The sequence below is a fragment of the Lissotriton vulgaris genome, chromosome 5 (assembly GCF_964263255.1).
Source record: "Lissotriton vulgaris chromosome 5, aLisVul1.2, whole genome shotgun sequence".
In the NCBI taxonomy this organism is placed as follows: Eukaryota; Metazoa; Chordata; class Amphibia; order Caudata; family Salamandridae; genus Lissotriton; species Lissotriton vulgaris.
Genome location: NC_141693.1, coordinates 362562379 through 362581044, shown reverse-complemented (window position 1 = coordinate 362581044; position 18666 = coordinate 362562379).

Below are 18666 nucleotides of genomic sequence, written 5' to 3'. Positions count from 1 at the left end.
TCAAATCCTCCAAAGAGACGTAACAAAGACACTGCTTCCAAATTTCCCAAATAAGAAGGAACAAAAAGATGCAGAACACCAAAAATCTATAAGAGAAGAGCGTTATGTTCTCTCATGGCAGCCTAAAATGATAGATGTTTAAGTTCACAGAGGTGCAGTAATGGACAAAACTATACAGTGCCACCTGCTATACTGTCACACTCTGTCAGAGGCAAAGTCTTGGAATAGTGTGGATTATTGTACATAAGCAAAGCACTTGGTCTGTCAACATCATTTAGGGTAGCCATTCCAATCAGCCCTCATAGCGACCATGGTCTGAGCATTTGATCCTATAAAAAAACGTCATTATAAAATAAAACCTCCTGAACACTATCCATCATACCAGGGACTAGTCAATCTGATTTCCAGACTTACTTCCAATTACATTGGTCATCTCTCTAGTAATCTTGCATGGCTCTTGACTGTTTACATCTTCTGTTTTTGACCTCTTAAAGATTTCTATGCATGCCTTACCCTGTCTATCACACTCCTTCCATTAAAATGATTCATGCTCAGTTTTTTACTCTCTTCCTCCATTTCTTAGTCTTAATCCTGGTTCGTGACTTAGTCCATACCTCTATTTGTCTTATTCTGTGTATTTGTGTCTGATATATTTGCTCTTTCTATTCCTCTGAATGTCCTAACCATGGTATTTCTGCCTGGTTCTTGATAAGGTACTACCTGTCTAAAGTCCTCATTACGGTCTCGGAGGACAGGTTACATCATCACAAAGGTGACGGATATCGCGTCCGCCGAAATCTAAATCCCATTATATCCTATTGGATTTAGATTTTGGCGGTCTGGATATCCCTCACCGTTGTGACAGAGTTACCCGTCCGCCGAGATCGTAATCAGCTGAGCCCTAAGTCTTCTCTGGGTATTTTCCTCCTAGTGCTTTTACTCCTAGTATTTCTGGCTTGTTCTTGACTCCATTCTTTCCCTCCCATTGATGTTGATGACATTCCTGTTTGTAGGTTTGCTTTATTTCCACCCAATGCTTTCTAGGTTCTGGTATCTACTGACAAAGTGAAGGAACTTTACAATACCATTGAGAGGAAGAACACAGTCAGTTGCCTGTTTTTCCAAGCCAAGGATTTCTCCAAGAAAGATAAACAATTCAGTTTTTGTCACCGAAAACCCTCTCTTGCTTCGACAGTCCACTGAGTTTCATGAGGATACCAATCAAGCAGTGATCCTGAGTTTGTACACATCTGTGGCTAATATGAAGCTGTGCAAAGCATCATCCACAACAGGGGTTTTCAGCATAGGTTTGGTATGACTATATCCCTTTAGATGTTGAAGGCGTTTGTTGACTATGTAATTTGTTTCCATTTAGATTCACCGTATGTAAATGTATCTCCTGTGGATATTCTGAAAATCTAGCCCGGATCTGACCTCCCTGTACCTACTTTGGACCCATGAGCATCTCTCAGGTGTGCAAACTGTGGCCTATACTGCTAACAAGAAGATAAGCAGAAAATATTTAGAGAGATTTGTGTGTACACAAAGGTCAATGGTGACAAAAGAGGTAGGGTCATATCTGCTGCTGGTGAAGTGGATCTTTATACAGAACATGTTCTCCACTGCCCCCAAGATCAGATCCATACAGGGAATAGGAGTGACAGGCCACAAGGCAATTTATAAGATCAGCAACAACAGTTTTTTGAAAGAGTAGCACTAGTGACGTCACAGATACACAACATAGGAAGACATGCACTTTCTTAGGGCACTAGAATGAAGAGCAAAGCAAAGTAGGTCGAAAGGGACCTATGAAAAGACCAAATGAGCATAATAGAGGCAAGAAAAAGAGCAGAGTTAGAACAGACACAAACTTTCAGCAAGACGTAAATAACACACCTTTGAAGAGGATTGAGACAAGTAAACTCTGTTACCCCCATAGGAGTAAAACATTAAAACAAATTACCCTTTCCTTCTGCTTGTTGCTTTCTATTGGTGCTTGTAAGTTGGGTGCAATTTTCCATGAACACCATACGAAGAAAATCTCGTTCTAGGGCAATATTCTGAATTACTGTTCTATTAAGATACTAACAACTGCATGTCTAAACAACTTTAAGTATTCTGCACAATATGGGCTCTTTTTAGAGTTTTCACGTTTATGATCTACACTTTCACTTGAGCTTAAAGATTCTTCAATATTTTATCAAAGGTGCCTTTAGTAAATTGTGTATCATTGCCATGTTTTTCTTCCACATTCATATTCTCTGAAGTTATCCCATGATATTTCAGAATTTCAAGTTCTTGCACAATCATTGTGGCATTACACTCGAACCTATTAATAGGTCCAGATGATGAGTTGTACGTTACTGGTAGAGGGGATACTTTGCAATCTTAATGGCTAGTACCTTGCGGTAACAACCCACCAGTACCATGCAGTTACAAGTTAAACCCCTTGCGACGTGAAATAACGGAGCAAAGTACGATTAAAAGGGCAAAATTCTCGATGATAATTCATATTCAGAGAAATTTAAAAACACACATGTACCATTGGCAATGAGCAGCTGGAAAACATGTGCCAGGGTGGTTAGTGTGAGGCAGGGTGGAAAGAGCTGGGTCATGAGGAAAGGAGAGTAAAGAAGTTTTCATGATGGGATGATTGCATTCCTCCACCCGCTTGCCATAGAAGGAGGTCAGACTGAAGTGATTTTAGTGGGTTGATTTTTCGGGATCAGGTGTAGCGGTGTAGCACTCAGGAATACTGTTCCGCCCAACTCAAAATCAGGCCGCAGCCCACTTTCTCTTCACTGCATAATTGCATTCCCTGTAACCAATGATCTTTCCTCTTTTAGTAGGAAGTCTATCATGATCACATAGGGCCCGATTCACTGAATTAACTTAAGACTCAATCCTAAACTTACTACTATTTTGGTATTCACAGAATGAACTTACTACTTTTGGTATTCACAGAATGAACTTACTACTTTTGGTATTCACAGAAGTTAGGATTTTGTCTTAAGTTTGTCTTAAGACAGACTTAAGACAGACTTAAGACAAAATCCTAACTTCTGTGAATACCAAAAGTAGTAAGTTAATTCTGTGAATTCCAAAATAGTAGTAAGTTTAGGATTGAGTCTTAAGTTTATTCTGTGAATCGGGCCCAAAGTCATCATTCTCTGTAATTTCCTTTGATTGTGATCGAGACTATTGTGCCTTATTGTCCCACTGGTAAAATAAGTCTTGGATGTAAGCAGTCTGGTTAAAGTATTAAAGTCTCAACTAAAAAGAGTATATAAGGAATATTTTTATGATATTGCCTAATTGTGAACAGGTTCAATACCTAATTCACCTTTATAGTATATTTCAGTGTCCTTTGTAGTAACACAAATGCTCTTCTATGTAAAGTATATTAAACATGCTTTCAGATAGCTTGCAACTACTTTATTTTATTCCCACAGAGGAATTTTTTATGTGTTCATTCGGTATCAACTGTTTAATTATAAACTTCAATATAATCATAATGTCATGCTTGTCTATCACATCTATCGCTCAGTTTCTCAGTCCTAGTGCACAAATTAGATTTTGCACTTGGGCTCAATTTAGGTGAGCTGAATGGCATCTCTGTGTACTTACTAGTCCCTAGTCGCAGACTCTCTATATTTGTGGACTTTGAAATGCAAAGTGCTTGCAAGAGGCAGTGCATAACACAACTTTAGACCCCTTGCAAGGACTTCACCTTTGCCTCTGCCATCCACATGACAGCAAAAGGAATTGTCCATTATAAGTTCAGGATCAAACAGAAAACAGTTATCCTTGTTGGATGAGCAAACTCTAGATATATACACATTCAAAATTCAGTCATGTTCATATTTTTTATTATAATATTATTATTATGAACAAAATTTACCTTTAGGGGCTGAGTGAATGATCCCCTCACTGATGCTTAAATAGGGGGGCACGTTTGTAAGGGATATGCAGATGCACATTAAAGCTAGCCACCAAAAGAGCAAGTTCATCTACCATAAATTTACAGAGCTCCCTTTCTGTGAGACTGGCAGTTCCCCTTTCCATTGAATCCCTTATTCTCAGAGCCCGGGTGTAGCACCCGTTTATCTGTGATTTAAAGTGCACCCCTCTAAAGCTCACTTCTAGGGACACTAATAATAGTCTGGCTATTGGCATTTTAAATACCGCCTATAATAAAAACGCACAGAGAAAATAATGCAGATGCACGTGGTGGCTCACGTGGGCATGGGTAATATTGGTAATTGCTGTTTTGGGTAATAGATAGGTCCACTGGAATTACGTGATTCTGTGGTTGACTGTTTAACACACTACTATGTGTAAGTGGAGGGTAGTAACCACTATCCTCTGTCACTAGGAATAACAATAGGAATAACAATTGGAGCTCAAGGGAAAAGGTTTTACCTCTAGAGATACACCACCCAAAGTGTCTTACCACTAGGATTTCGAAGGAAGGTTTCATAATATTAGCCAATTTCCAGCAGAACCAAGTACTGACTCAAGCCCCGGAAAACCGAATAAAGTGGTATGAAGATACAATTAAGCATGTGGTTCATAGGTCTGGGTGTGAAATTTCGCATCGCTCACAAAGTTTGAGGAGTTTTGCCCACTCCACGTAGTGTGCGGAGTTCTGAAAAACTTAGCGGAGTGTAGTTTTTTTCCTACCTCGCCAACTTGAATGCCAGCGAGGAAAATCTTATTCCAGACCACCACCCAGTGAGATTTCACAATGCAGGCGCGCGGCTGGTCGCTACGGCACACTTTGAGAAACCTTCAGTTTGCATTGAGGAAGATGCTGCTCAAGTAGAACATCTACTCGAAAGGCAGAAAGAAGTAGCCCCCTCTTAAGCTACGCGTGGTACCATTTGCATTGATTTTACAGCGTGGGACCACCACACACAGGAAACAACAAGGGAGATAACTTTCCGTTTACTCCGGCGTCCGAGAAAGAAAACGAAAACACAAGGCATACGGTATGTCATAGCTCGAGTAGCGTAATTGAAACAACTGGCTGATTACATAGCCAGCGCTTAATTTAAACGAAGGAAACTAACGCTTGTATTATGTTCGTGTCTGTTTTTTACAGATACACGAAAACCATCTTTTCAGGTAGGACCCGTAACCGCGTATTTTGTAGCAGCTCATGATTATGAGTAATGAGAGAACTAACACAATTTCGTATAATCTTCTTTGTAATATAAAACTAGGTTCCCGAAGAAGATAGCGTCATACACAGGTAGGCTGAGCAACTTCAGAACATGGTATTTCCTAAAAATATGAAAGTTGGAGCATAAGCATGGTTTAATCTATTACACTTATGGTCTCCATTTGCAGCAATAGCTTCGTGTCTGTTCTCTACAGATACACGCAAACCATCTTTTCAGGTTCCCGTAGTAGATAGCGTCATACACAGGTAGGCTGAGCAATTTCAGAGCATGGAATTTCTCAAATAAGTACGTTGGAGCATAGGCATGGCTTTAATTTATTATACTTATGGTCTCTATTGCAGCAATAGCTTCGAATTAAGACAACACTAGGTAAGAGACACATGCTGATAATGTTTACACTCACAATGGAATTGGGCAAATAAATATAACATACAGATATTTTCTACTCTGTAGGGAGGAAGTGCTGATACCATCCTTAAAAAGGTATGAATACACAATAATCAGAAAACATACAGCCAATCAGCTACCATGGGCACACAAATTAATACACATATTATTATTTTTTCTTTTTTAGTATTTCCCCTGAGGAAGGTACCATGAGGGTACCGAAATGCATCGGGCGTGTTAAATGTTAATGTTGATTGTAATTGACATGTATAAAGAAAAGACAACGTTATGTATAAAAGCGAATGTATATGCAATGTATAGTTTTGTGATGATCATGAAAAAGTAATGATTCAAATCTCATAAAAAGAATTATGGTGTAAATTGAAAATTAAAAAGTATGAACACTGATGGTATTAAGAATTAATTAGAGTGTTGAAATAGAAAATATGTGGGAATACACTGAGTGAACAGTGCATGATTGGATTAACCTTGTGGCCAGTCTTAACTATAATTAAGACCAAGCCAGATTGCTGGGCAGAATTCTTTCACCAGACACTCAAAGGAATCTTAGCCATTGCTCAGTTCCCAAGCAAGTGGAAAGGGGCCATTATTAGGCCTATACATAAGAGAGGGGACACAAGAGTTCTCAGAAACTATAGGCCTACTGGATATGGGCAAAATATTGTTCACTAAAATAATCTTAGCCTCAAGGAATGGGTCAAACTAAACCATATTGCGCCCTTGGAACAAGGGGGGCTTCAAGGAAGGCCACTCCCATGATGGACCACTGTTTCTGCCTATGGTACCTTGCTCGGAAGTCTGTAGAGCAAATGGGTCGTTTATTATGTTGCTTTGTAGACCTCCAGGCGGCTTTCGACCTGGTGGACCGGAATTTCTTATGGGAAACTCTGATAAAACAAGATACTCCTAAGAGCCTTCTAGTTTTAATACAAGAGTTGCATTCGCACAATTGGGCACAGATAATTATAGCTACGGAGGAGAAATTGACCCAGAAAATCCCAATTACTATTGTGTTGAGGTAGGGATGTGTCCTGGCACCCTTACTCTTTTCCCTATTTATAGCCGATTTGCCCTCATTTTTAACAGCAGCAAAGGAAGTGAGCCCCAAAATGAACATGGACGATCTTGTGTTTATGGATCTATCAGCATTAGGCTTGCAAAGGAAGCTGGATGTGTTTATGGAATACTGTAACTTTAAAACGTGAGTAGTAAACATGGAGAAGACTAAGGGCTTAGGCAGAAAATCTATATGGTACGGGCGGCACCTCCGTCCCAACAGCCTGGAATCTGTAAATGAATATAAGTACCTAAGAGTGTGGTTCTAGAAGAATTTAAAGTGCAATAGAGGTTGTGGTGAGATGTCTCACAGACCAGTGTTAAAAGTCTACACCGCCATGATTCACCCCTATTTCAGTACGGAGCCAAACTGTCAAGCTCAGTGGTAAAAATCGTTGGGAACTTGAGTAGGGGAAATGTCTAAAAACCTTACTGTCCCTCCCAAGGTCCTTAATGATACAGGCAGCAAGAATGGAAACAGGTATGACATCATGGAGCTACCTGGCTCGAGCAGCAGCGTCTGAATATGGGAGCGGTACAAAAAGTATCATTATAGTCCAAAAATTAGATTTGGCACAGTGAAATAAAATGGGCCAAAGGCGTTAGGAAAACCCTTGAGACCATATGTAGAGACCTGAGCATTAGGTTATGCACCTAGAGTTTGCACATGGAAACAACGAGGTATGATCTTTGAACCTGTAAGGCAAATTTCTAGTGAACATGATAGGATAGGTAATTACAGGGGAAGCCTTCAGTCCAGTTTATGCTCAATTCTTGGAGAAATAAAGAGTGGTTCCCATACATAGATTTTCTTCCCAATCGTTGGTTTAGATATGAACTGCTGAGGTTGAGAATGGCCATCAGCCCTTGTTATGCTAGTGATAAGATAAAAATGGCAATAATAGATTCAGTGGGCAACTGTACATGTGGCTTGGGTGTTCAATGTGACAATTTGTGCATTCTTATAGATTGTCTAAAATTGTTGCCCCTTGGTAGGACTATTTTAAGAACGCTTTTCTTAAATGATGGTACTAGTAAGCGTATGCAAGCTGGGGTGCTCTTAACGGACATGCACCATTTGGATGTAGCTTGTGCTGTTCAGCGATTTATGATTGCTGCAAAAAAACCTTTGCTGGCTATGGAAACGGGTTGCCATTTTTAAAGAGTTTTTACGAATTGTTATGATGAGACCTGTGGTTGCTCCATAACCCTATGAAATGATCTTAGTCTGTTTATATTGTAGTAGAACGTGTTATTATGAATCTTATGATTGGGTTTTTATTGTTATGAGTGTCTTTATACTATTTTTTAATGTATTTACTCTTTGATGATTAATGTTTCTTTGTTTATATTGTTTAAAGACCAAGGGTAAAAATAAAAAATGTCTTGGAGAAAAAAAAATGAACATTATTATGTGCTTACTGCATTTGCCATAACTCCTCATCTGCTGGAAAGGCTACAGATTTTAGCAAAAAAAATTGTTTGTAACTCACACAGATCAAAAGTTACTAATTCTCAGTGACGTGTTGCCGTGTAGTGGCAATCCCTATGCAAAAGTTGACCGGGTACTTTTCTGTTGTTTTTGTATAATAAGCTAGTGCAAATAGTACCCTTTGCATTGTTTACATGTTAAAGAAGTACAAAATTCTTACGTAATACTATGACACAATGTGGCACGTTATGTTGCGTAATTTGCCTTTTTTTTGCTGCGTAATGTAGTCAACCCTGCTGCGTAATTTGGTCTTTTCATGCTTCATAATTCCAATGGCCCTGGTAACAAAATAAATTACTTGTTTATGAGTTCACATTCAGTGTAAAAGAGGCTATTATCTTTTCAAGGTTCTTGCTTGTATTAAAATAATCACATGTCCCTACAGAACCCCTCCCCTTAGTTTATTGCATGAATATCGGACACCATGTCTACATCTATCTAACTTAAATAGGGCTATAAACGTTGTGAGTCTACTTATGTGTGACATTTCATTGTTTGGGAGCTACCAGTATGAAAAACACATATGGCCTGCTTGCAAAAGTAGGTGAACACTAATCAGGCCATACTAAAACACCCATAAACCTGTCCTAATCCTAAATATGGTAATGAGGTAAAAGGCCCGCAATCAATGTAGATTCCTGTACCCCAATACTCCCTGGACCCAATCTTGCACTGGAAAGTGGAAAACTGATTTCCCAACCCAAATCAAACTCATAGGTTTGTCTGTGCTTACTGACCTCTTGCAGGTAGTTGACACTCTGGAGGCACATGTATATTTATATATAAGGGCAGTGGCAAGCGTTTTGAACGACAAGGAACACCCTCATATTTAATGGTTATGTAAGGCAAGGGTTTCTTCATGGGCACAATATTTAACCCATAGAGACAAAACAAATTAAAAATGATGCACACTAATGCATCCTGCTGTTTGACTAAGCCCTTGAGAGTATCCTGTTGGCTAGAGGTAGTCACCCTAAATCTGGAAACTTTTGAACCTCGATCCTATACCCCAAAAGTTGTGGTGATATCTCCGCTGCCTTCTTAACCCTAATCCACAAGCCCTTTTGGTGCCCCTACATCAGTAGATGCCTCTGACACCTGATCCTCCGGGATTCAATGTTAGTGCCTTACCTTCAGTGGTAACTGTGACGTACCATGCAACACCCCCCATGAGTAGGCACCAACCATATTGACTGGACCAGTTTTGTGATTCCACTGGCTCTTTAAACATTGTCCATTTTCCAGCAGGCCTGTGTTCAGTGTCTCCCCTTTCTGCTCTGCCATTCCTGGGACCAGAGCCCATCTGAGTCCATATACAGAGGAATCCTCAGTGACCAAAGATGATGCTGAGTTTCTACTATCCAAGCCAGTCATCAACCTCATTAGAATTTAGATTGAGAAACATATTTACTCTTGGGTATTGGGTCTGTTTAGTTCGGGAGAATCACTGGTTGAGGCACACTGATGCATCCACCTTGAACCAAGAGGAAAATATTACAAGGGTACATGTAGTATTCCCTAAAGTGATTGTTGCACACAGTCTAACCACTTATTTTTGGGTTCTGGAGCACGGGGATCATAGAGTAAGTCTCATGCTTTAGACTCTAATAGACAGCAGAAGGAAACCTAGTGGTATCCAAAGTCTACTAAGTCATTATTAAGCCCTCCAACAGACTAAGGGGCATATTCTCAAGAACATGTGATAACCATTGCAAAAGTTACTTGACGCAACTCCCAACTTCGCAGTCTAGCACAGGAAAATTATGCTGTGTTAACCAAGCATTCTCAACACGGCGATACCATGCGATAGTCTCCAGATAGCGTGTCAAATGTCGACGTAAAAATGAACACCACGCCGCAAAAATGCGGAGCGTGAACACAAAAAATCCTGCGATGAGGCCAAGCGCGGTACAAAAAGCAGCGAAAACCAGTGACAGGCCTGCAAATCCCACGCTTCTGGCGGGGAAATGCACTATGAAAGCTACAAATAAAACACACCAAAAACAACCCAAAGCGCGTAGCAACATGAATGCACCCTGGCCAAGCGCAGAGGCCGACGTGAACCCCACAACCCCCACTGACCACCAGCAAGGAACAACGGGGTCGGGGAAGGCCAAGGAGAAGAGGGAGAGGAAGACAGGGTGCAGTCCGCAGGAAAACCAGCTCAGCGTCACGGAGGTGACTGAACACTACCATCAACTGGCCCACAATTAGACTACTGGGAATGCAGTCGGAGTGTTGAGGAGGCCAATGGAGGAGGCCAAGAGGTGCTGGCATGATGTGAATATCTAAACCAGGCACAAAGCTGCTGCCAACAGGAAGGTAGCAACGGCGACAGGAGGCGGGAGTCCTGAGCCACAGGAGAAAACGGAGGCCACAGTCATCAGTGTGGAGACGGTGCAAGGAGTCAGGAGTGGGAACACAGCTCGGGAGGACCTGACACAACATCCACAGGGTGAGTAATGACCAGGGACTGGGGGATGGGGGGAGATGGGCACAATGGCACACATGCACAATGAGGTTTAGCACACTACACACCCACAATGACCCAGGATCATGTCCATGTTCCCCGTAGCACACTCCAGCACACACATAGCATGAACAGCACACCAAATTTTACGACAATGTGGTACAATGCGCAAACACAACTGTGCATAACAGAGGACACAACTGGGTCTGCTCATGCACAGAAACAGGCCTACTACATCTGACAGAGCTGAAATGTAGGCGTACAACCTCACATCCGTCATCACATCCGTCCGGAACCATACTCCTGAGGCACAGCCGGGAGTGTTAGTTGCGTATTTAAAAACTTTGAGAGTCACTTGTTAGAAATTGTATTTTAACTCACCCACCTCCAGCTGACATTAGGCGCTGCAGCCTACAACTTGTCAACCCGCACAGCTGACTTGAACGCTGTCGCGGACTCTGCCTAAAGCAAACACTTGATGCCGCCATTACCGGCGTGCTCCGAGGCCACACCCTTCGAGGCCACGCCCCCCCGCCCATGCATAAAAGATGCTGAGAACGAGCGTCAGACCGGAACCATACTCCTGAGGCACAGCCGGGAGCGTTAGTTGCGTATTTTAAAACTTTGAGAGTCACTTGTTAGAAATTGTATTTTATCTCACCCACCTCCAGCTGACATTAGGCGCTGCAGCCTACAACTTGTCCACCCGCACAGCTGACTTGAACGCTGTCGCGGACTCTGCCTAAAGCAAACACTTGCTGCCGCCATTACCGGCGTGCACCGAGGCCACGCCCCTTCGAGGCCACGCCCCCCCGCCCATGCATAAAAGACGCTGAGAACGAGCGTTAGACCGGAACCATACTCCTGAGGCACAGCCGGGAGCATTAGTTGCGTATTTTAAAACTTTGAGAGTCACTTGTTAGAAATGGTATTTTAACTCACCCACCTCCAGCTGACATTAGGCGCTGCAGCCTACAACTTGTCAACCCGCACAGCTGACTTGAACGCTGTCGCGGACTCTGCCTAAAGCAAACACTTGCTGCCGCCATTACCGGCGTGCACCGAGGCCACGCCCCTTCGAGGCCCCGCCCCCCCGCCCATGCATAAAAGTTGCTGAGAACAAGCGTCAGACCGGAACCATACTCCTGAGGCACAGCCGGAAGCGTTAGTTGCGTATTTTAAAACTTTGAGAGTCACTTGTTAGAAATTGTATTTTAACTCACCCACCTCCAGCTGACATTAGGCGCTGCAGCCTACAACTTGTCAACCCGCACAGCTGACTTGAACGCTGTCGCGGACTCTGCCTAAAGCAAACACTTGATGCCGCCATTACCGGCGTGCACCGAGGCCACGCCCCTTCGAGGCCACGCCCCCCCGCCCATGCATAAAAGATGCTGAGAACGAGCGTCAGACCGGAACCATACTCCTGAGGCACAGCCGGGAGCGTTAGTTGTGTATTTTAAAACTTTGAGAGTCACTTGTTAGAAATTGTATTTTATCTCACCCACCTCCAGCTGACATTAGGCGCTGCAGCCTACAACTTGTCAACCCGCACAGTCGACTTGAACGCTGTCGCGGACTCTGCCTAAAGCAAACACTTGCTGCCGCCATTACCGGCGTGTACCGAGGCCACGCCCCTTCGAGGCCACGCCCCCCCCCCCCCGCCCATGCATAAAAGACGCTGAGAACGAGCGTCAGACCGGAACCATACACCTGAGGCACAGTCGGGAGCGTTAGTTGCGTATTTTAAAACTTTGAGAGTCACTTGTTAGAAATTGTATTTTAACTCACCCACCTCCAGCTGACATTAGGCGCTGCAGCCTACAACTTGTCAACCCGCACAGCCGACTTGAACGCTGTCGCGGACTCTGCCTATAGCAAACACTTGCTGCCGCCATTACCGGCGTGCACCGAAGCCACGCCCCTTCGAGGCCACGCCCCCCCGCCCATGCAGAAAAGACGCTGAGAACGAGCGTCAGACCGGAGCCATACTCCTGAGGCACAGCCGGGAGCGTTAGTTGCGTATTTTAAAACTTTGAGAGTCACTTGTTAGAAATTGTATTTTATCTCACCCACCTCCAGCTGACATTAGGCGCTGCAGCCTACAACTTGTCAACCCGCACAGCCGACTTGAACGCTGTCGTGGGCTCTGCCTAAAGCAAACACTTGCTGCCGCCATTACCGGCGTGTACCGAGGCCACTCCCCTTCGAGGCCACGCCCCCCTGCTCATGCATAAAAGACGCTGAGAACGAGCGTCAGACCGGAAGCATACTCCTGCGGCACAGCCGGGAGCGTTAGTTGCGTATTTTAAAACTTTGAGAGTCACTTGCTAGAAATTGTATTTTAACTCACCCACCTCCAGCTGACATTAGGCGCTGCAGCCTACAACTTGTCAACCCGCACAGCCGACTTGAACGCTGTCACGGACTCTGCCTAAAGCAAACACTTGCTGCTGCCATTACCGGCGTGCACCGAGGCCACGCCCTTTCGAGGCCACGCCCCCACCCCCAGCGCCTTCCATCCTACTATAAATTATGTGTATCTGTCGGAAGCGCAGCGGGCACGCCGTTTGCGCACCGAAGGCACGCCTAAGGCAAGCCCGTCTGCGCCCGTCCACGACCGGCCGGGACATGGGGCTATACCCCCTATTGGTCCCACCCAAACTCTGCCCACACCAATTCGCTACTCGCGTAGCGAGCTATTAGCCCTTAACAAAGTCAACATGGCTACGAAAGCACATCCTTATACCCAAACTGGCCCAGGATTATCCTATGGGCCCATCTCCTGCCTCGCCTGCCGTTGGTCTAGCATGAGTCAAACCCCAATAGACCACCACATAATCCTTGAAAAAAAACATCTGGCGTTGAATTGTCTATATTTTAACGCAAGATCCCTACCTAAACATGCCCTGGACATCTGGGATCTATTGATATCCAAGACCCCAGACCTGGTTTTTATCACCGAAACTTGGCTATCTGAAACCAGTGCCCCAGACTTAGCAAATGCCCTTCCCCCTAACTACAAAATCATTACACAAGATAGATCAGGCAAAAAAGGTGGTGGAGTTGCTGTGATATTCAGGGATCACCTTACGTGCCTCGCTGAACCTTTCACTGTCTATATTGAACATCAGACCCTACCATTCAAATTACTCTTTGAGGGCCTTACCATCATAGCCGGTGCAGTGATATATAATCCCCCAGGGCAACAAGCCAGTTTCGGTGCCAAATTACTGAATCAATTGCTACCACTCTGTCTAAAAAACAAAAACTACATGGTTGTTGGCGATTTCAACATCCACTACGAAAAAATGGATGCCCCAGGATCTTCCCAATTGGAATATGATATGGGAATTCTACAACTAAGACAGTGGATAGTGGGTCCCACGCATTTAGCCGGTCACACCCTAGACCTACTATTCACCAACATCGAATCCACCGATATAAGAGAAATCCTTCCCTTATCCTGGTCAGACCACTCCATGATATCCTTCTCATTTAAACTTCCCGGGAAACCTTTGAAGCCTAGAACTGCCCCTCTCATTGCCAACAGAGCCTGTAGGCTAATTAATGAATCAAACTTCCAGAATTACTTTCCTGAGACGGACGCTACACCATCGGACGACTCCCCTGTCTGTTAAGACGTCGCTCTATTAGATGCCGGAATGCGGCAAACGTTAGACAAATTAGCCCCCATGCGAGAATCGAGGAAAAAAAACACAACCGAGAAATGGTACACCCCCCACCCAAAAAATCTTAAAAAAGAATGCCAAAAAAATGAACACTCATGGAGACAGACGAAAGAGAGTGAAGCAAGAATTAACTATGTCAACAAACGGAAGCAATACATCTCAGCCATTAAAGACGCAAAGAAGGCCTATTTCACACAACGCATCCACGAGAACAGTAATTCAGCAAAAGAACTGTTTAGAAAAGTGAAGGAACTTAGCAACCCTTCCAGCACCTCACAAACCCTCACCCCCTCAACTGAGGCTTGTGAGCACATCAGCACTTTCTTTTCTGATAAAATCAAGAAAATATATTCCTCATTCACCCCCCAAAATACCCTCAGCACCCCAAACAATCCTGGTAAGTCTATCCTGACATCAGAAAGATGCAATGACCAAGCAGACTCAGGCAATGCACCTCGTCTAACCAGTTTTGAACCACTCTCCGAAGAAGAGGTCTTAGCGGTATTGAATACAGTCAAATCCGGATCCCCTTCGGACCCCTGCCCCCACTTCGTGTTCTCTAAAATCGCACCCACGCTCTGCCCCCTTGTCACCCAACTCTTCAATAAATCGCTGGTCACTGCTATCTTCCCTGAGGCCTGGAAGCACGCCTCCGTGACCCCCCTTTTGAAGAAAGCAGGATCCGACATTTTCAACCCAGAGAACTACAGACCTGTCTCCCAGCTCCCTTACCTCTCCAAAGCTTTGGAGAAGTTGGTCAACATACAACTGACCAGGTATCTAGAAAATAACTCTCTTCTGGATCCCTCCCAAACCGGCTTTAGAGTTAACAATAGTACAGAAGCAACGTTGCTGGCAGTGACGGACAGTATCAGATCCTCCACAGATCAAGGGGGATCGGTGGCACTGATACTGCTTGACCAGTCAGCGGCGTTTGACACGGTATCCCACGACTGCCTGCTGAACACACTCCTGAGTAAAGGAGTTCAATAAACAGCAGGAAGCATCTCAAGACCTGGCTGTTCGAGCAGTAGCGGACCCCCCTCCCCTAGCGCCTTGAGACCCTCCGGGTGAGTAGTGCGCTTTATAAATGCTTTGATTGATTGATTGATTGATTGAACTGGATCCAATCTTTCCTAAGCAATCGCACTCAGGCAGTGCATATGGGCCAGTTCCACTCAAAACCCAACCCCATCGGCTGTGGAGTCCCTCAGGGGGCCTCACTGAGCCCCACTCTTTTCAATGTCTATATTTCATCTCTTGCCGACATTGGAAGGAAGTGGGGCATTGGCATCTGCTCTTATGCTGATGACACACAGCTGATGGTGGCCATGGACGAAGGACCTGAGATAACAAAAAAAAAGCTACATGATTGTCTCTCCGAGATGGCCCAATGGATGCACAACCACTGTCTAAAATTAAACGCTGGCAAATCAGAGATTCTCCTGTTTGGGGGAGCCAAACGTGTATGGGATGCCACATGGTGGCCACCCTCACTGGGATTGGCCCCTACCCCAAAACAACAGGCGCAAAACCTGGGAATCATCATGGACGACGCCTTGTCCATGAAGGATCATGTCCGCTCCCTCTGGGGCAAGGGTTTTGCTATATTAAAACTTCTCGCAAGGATATTTCCCTGGATACCTCTGGATTGCAGACGCTCAGTCACACAGGCCCTATTGGTCAGCCGCCTGGACTATGGCAACACACTATTCGAAGGGATGAATGAACAACTTTTCTCCCACCTACAGGTCCTGCAAAATCAGGCGGCCAAACTGGTCTGCAATAAAGGCAAACGAGACTCAGCATCAGAATGCCTAAAGAAACTCCATGGGCTCCTGATGCGTCAGAGGGCTGCCTTTAAACTTCTTAGCCATGCGCACAGAGCTCTACATAAAACTGGCCCCACAATTCTTCAAGGGAAGATCGATTTCTATGTCCCCAACAGGAATCTACGGTCGAGTCAATCAGCTCTGGCCAAACCTAAACGAATCTACAAAGTCAGAACAGGGGGTCGCGCCTTTTCCTACCTGGCAGCTAAAAGGTGGAATGACCTACCTAACGACCTAAGACACACCACAAACTATTTTCAGTTTCGAAGAAAACTGAAAACACACCTCTACCCTAAAACATAACCCTTCTGCACATGCCTTCAGTAGTCCCTTCAGTTCATAGCGCCGTGATATCCCCCGGGATGAGTGTCGCGCTTTATAAATACCGCAAATAAATAAATGTAGTCCAAATGTACATGGTCCCGCATTCAAATCCTTCACCTCCCAAACAGTCACAATGTACATTGTCATGCAGTCTGGATGTAAACAAGAACAATGTGACAACATACATGTCAACACTATGTCAACATTCATCTCCCCTTCATATTGCAGAGGGACACACAACACCCCCAGCAGAGCAGAGAAGACCACACATCAGTGATGCCGGAGAGGACCACCACACCTTCAACACCGACGCCCTACAACAGCCCATGGACATCCCACACAACCCACCACCAGGAACAGGGCAGCCAAGCTACTCAGAGGAAAACACAGACCCTGCAACAGACAACACGGCAGGAAGAGCAAGAAGCACCCGCAAGCACGGCTGGCTCACAACACTTCACCGAGCCACACATGGCATCCCAATGCCAGGTGTCAGAACGCCAAAAGGAGGTGACCGAACAGGTGCGGCTGGTTTCCGAATCCATTGAAAGCGAACCAGATCACATACATGGGTGTCTAATATCCTTCAGGGATCACCTACACCCCACAAAGGAGATTCACACTGCCATAGAGACACATGCAGATGCACATTCCCAGTACTGAACAACACCCAGAGGCACGCAAATATCAGTCCCACACCCACGTTGGCTCTACGTACGACGTCCCAGTCCACTCCCTTACATATTAAGTGGGTGACGACAAAGCTACATGTCCAGGCTCTAACCCTCTGCCTGCGGGGACATGTCTGCGTCCGCTGTACACAGCACAATGTAATGTTGTAGGGCCCAGGGCCCTCATGCATACAACAAAACCACAGGGACACAGACAGCTATTATGTTGAACTGGCTACGGGCACGTGCGCCGGCCCCTTTATTGGCAGGGCCACATGTACAGTGACGCCTGTGCGCACGGAGTGCTTGGTGCTGGCACCTACCTGAACTGTAGACAGCAGTGCAACGGTAACATAGATAACTGAATAACAGAGTCAACTGCTGAGCAACATGGAGGGAGCCGGAGAAAGTACAGAAGTCACCCAACAAAAAAACCAGAAGTGTCCATGAGTTGCAGTGCACTGAGGTTGGGGCACTAGAGCTGAGCGCGCTCATGTGAGGAAAATGACTAGGGTGGTGTCCCTTCTGGATATTCCTGATGCAGACACAGTGGGGTGTGTTAGACCTGCATCATCTTCCACATCAACGTCCCAGGTCTCCCAAACTCCCTGAGGTGACATTGCAGCGCAACCTCTCCACAGCACAAAAGTCAATTAGTTACGGTCCATGGGTTGCGGTGCACTGAGTTAGTGGCATCTGGAGTGCTGAGCAGGGTAACATGCAGATGATGGCATCCACAACAGGTCTGAGCAACTCCGTTAGTCTATCAGGACCATTATTTCTACTCTGGTAGATGGGGATTGGAGGTGATCCTGGCGATGGTGGTGTGTGCCTCCTGCGGTGATGCATGTCCGGGCCGGTCAGGACTCCATTGGATGTGTGAGCCCTGATGGACTGCAGATGAGGCCAGAGGCAGCGGACAGCGCAGGGCCACAGACACATGGCGTTGACGACCCAAAGGCCATCTTCTCAGAGGCCATTCAAATATTGGATCAAACAGGGTCCCTGACTTGAGCTGCACAGAGTTAGTGGCCCCGGATGCACAGCGGCCGGCACAGGCACCCTGACATGGGAGGGTGACTTGCGGTGCACTGTGGTAGGGCCACGCGAACTGGGCGGTTCCTCATCGATGTTGAAGGTGAATGTGGCAGAGGGTTGCAGGAGACAGTGGAAGATGTCCTCCAAGGCATGATGCGGAAGGTTGGATTTTATTCAGAAGCAGCAAATAGTGGGGTGGCAAGCGACAGCCTCGTTGTCAGACCAAATTTGGTATCAGCTACATGAGGATGAAATTACCCCATAGTCCATAGCCTCAGACGCCACCAATTTACGCCCAGTGAGTGTCCATGAATGTTGGGGAACAGACTTAGTGGCATCGGGGTTGTGAGGGGATGCCGTCTGCGTTGAGGTCTGTACAATGACATCAAGTCAGCCATACATAAATCAAGGCTGAATTCGAATAGGTGTGATCTACACGACCGCAGTGGAGGCCTGAGGCACCGGTCAGCGCAGTTCAGCGAGCTCCTCCTGGAACT